We start from the raw sequence: 2,798 nt of genomic DNA on the forward strand, positions 1-2,798 counted from the left end.
TTGCCCATATATATTTTCAACAGGGTTAAGGCCTGGACTTTGTGGCGGTCATTTAAGAATGTTAGCTTTACTTTTTTTTTTAGGAACTGTTGTGCCGCTTTGCATGTGTGTTTAGGGTCGTTGTCATGGTGAAAAAAAAATTTGCGATCAATTCTTAAACGGATTGACATAAATTTTTTGAAAGCCAATCAACATACAACTTCCCTGTCATTATACATTCAACATTCACCAGTCGTCCCACACTATTTGAATCAAAACATCCCCTACCCATAGGCGAGCCACCTCCATGCTAGACTGTTTTTGTAAGATTTCTATCTAAGAGTGCATCACAAGGTCTGGGCCAAGCTCTTTGTTGTATTTTAAGCCAAGTATTTGATATTTATTCTTATCAGACCATAACACTAAGTTCCAAAATGCCTCACACTTGTTAATATGCAGTTTTGCAAATGCTAAAAGTTTTTTTTTGTTTATACTTTTCTGAAGAAGGTTTATTTAAACCACCTAATTTTTTAAACCACTTAAATTAAGTCTTTTCTGTACAGTTCGACATGAAACATTTAAATAAGGATTTTTAACAATCTGTTTTGAGGTTATTGTTAAATTTTTTTTTTCTCAGTGCAATTAAGATATTGTATCTTGTTGAAGTCTTAATGGGGCGACCATGTCTTTTTCGATTTTTGGCATAACCAGTTGTTTCATATTTTAATACACATCTGCATAACACCACTTACTGATATTTGATATTTTTCATCACATTGCTTGTAGGTTAGGCCCTTTTTTCGATCACAAGTGACCCGAGATCTGATGTCCAATGAATAATTTTGATGATAAACCATTATTATTATTTTAACTTTTTCTAAAAATAAATTCCAAAAAATATAGTTTAAAATGCTTATTGTTAATAACTTTAACAAAATACTTTTGATGTTAATACTTTTAAGTAAATAGTAATTGACAAAACATTATTTTTCATAATAAAAATGTAGATGTTTCTTACTTTTGTCACATTTATTTTAGACAGAAAAACTGTAAGTTAGCAAAGTTCATTTAATAGAGTTACTTTTGCATTGAGTTGAAAAGAGTTATAAATGTTTTTTTTTCTCTCTGGAATCAAATTTAAAAAAGAACATAAAATTTTTGCAGTTATATAGATTCTGACGTAAATAATTTTGTTTTATTGTTTGAGTTTCGATTTTATCATTAATGCTACTTAATTTTGCCTGTGACTGTATATATATATATATATAATATATATATATATATATATATATATATATATATATATATATATATATATATATATATATATATATATATATATATATATATATATATATATATATATATATATATATATACAACCCTCGGATTTATTTATTTATTTTTACTTTTTAAATTTAATAATAATTATACTAATTTAATAACATTTTTTTTTTACGTTTGCTTTCAGACTACTAACGGTACAAGTTTTGTTTTTTGATTTAGATTCTGTATCTCAATGATATTCTGGCCTATCGATACGATATCCTGTTAATTGTATTTTTATATATTGCATAAATATATATACAAACACTCACATACATAAGTCATAATGAAAATCTTTATATTTTTGTATTTATATATATATATATATATACATGTATATCTATTAATTGTATATTTGAAGCTTTTTTTATATTGATCATTGTATATTACTGTTTGTATTAATTATTGATTTTAGAAATATTGCGAGGGCAGAGTTCAAATTACCATTTAGTTTTATTTGCCAATTCAATATATATTATATCCACGTTTAATTGCGTTTAATAATATTTTGGGATATTTTATACAGCGCATTTAAGCGTTGGTTCAACGTTATATTTCAACCTTTACTCGACGTCTTTGAGTCACGTTAAATCGACTTTTTACTAACAACGTTACAAATCCTTGCAAAATAGACTGCTTCAACAGCGTTTATGCAACGCTTTTTAAGTAACGTTTTTTTAACGTTAAGTTGCGACGTTTATACAACGCTTTTTATGTAACGCTTTTTCAACGTTTAGTTACGACGCTTTTGTAACGTCATTTAGTAACGTTTTTTCAACGTTACGCAATAACGTTTAATCAACGTCTATTAAACAATGTTACATATCTCTGCAAAATCGATTACTTTGTCAACGTTTCCGCAACATCTTTTGCGACCGGTTTTCAACGTTGATTCAACGTTGTCATGTTTGCTGGGTAGTGGTCCCAAGCTTTAAAATTTAAATGAATTACCCCAAAAAAGGTAACAATTATGTTTTATGGGTAAATGTAACGTACACAGGTTCTATGGGAATTTCGGGAGAGCAGGACGCGTTATTCACAAAAGTGACACAGAATAAAAGAGACCAATGCTAATAATAAACAGTAAAAAAGACGGCAAAGAATAATAATTTATTTCTTTATAAAACGAAGCTTTTATAAGTGAGACTAGTCAACGTCTTAAACGTGGTGAAGAATACTTAGAACCAGTGAGAAATAATAATAATGTAAGAGATATAATGCATACAAAGAAAATAGTGATCTTATCATTTACACATTATTATCATTACACACGGCTGTTTCACTCAATATAAAATCGAGCGTGACGTCATGAGTTTATCAAAAAAAAAAAGTATTTCCGCATAAAAAGTATAAAAATTCACAAACTTTAAATTATTAGTAACTTTTTTATATAAATGGTTTCATCTTGCAATTAAAAAAATATAAAAGATCTATCTTTCCTTGTTAAATAAATATTTACATTAATTTGTATAAAAATAAATATTGCCAAAATA

At 27.2% G+C, this 2,798-nt stretch overlaps 1 long non-coding RNA gene across 2 annotated transcripts in view; it reads left to right on the plus strand.

Annotated features, from left to right (window-relative positions):
• The window catches only part of LOC136078965 (uncharacterized), a 2,977-nt gene extending 1,396 nt beyond the window's left edge, over nucleotides 1-1,581 (plus strand). For both annotated transcript variants that reach the window (XR_010637825.1, XR_010637826.1), the window contains one exon: nucleotides 1,486-1,581. This is a non-coding gene — a long non-coding RNA (uncharacterized LOC136078965). The remainder of the gene's footprint in view (nucleotides 1-1,485) is intronic.
• Nucleotides 1,582-2,798: the final 1,217 nt, after the last annotated feature.

The sequence above is a fragment of the Hydra vulgaris genome, chromosome 04, assembly GCF_038396675.1.
Source record: "Hydra vulgaris chromosome 04, alternate assembly HydraT2T_AEP".
Lineage (NCBI taxonomy): Eukaryota > Metazoa > Cnidaria > Hydrozoa > Anthoathecata > Hydridae > Hydra > Hydra vulgaris.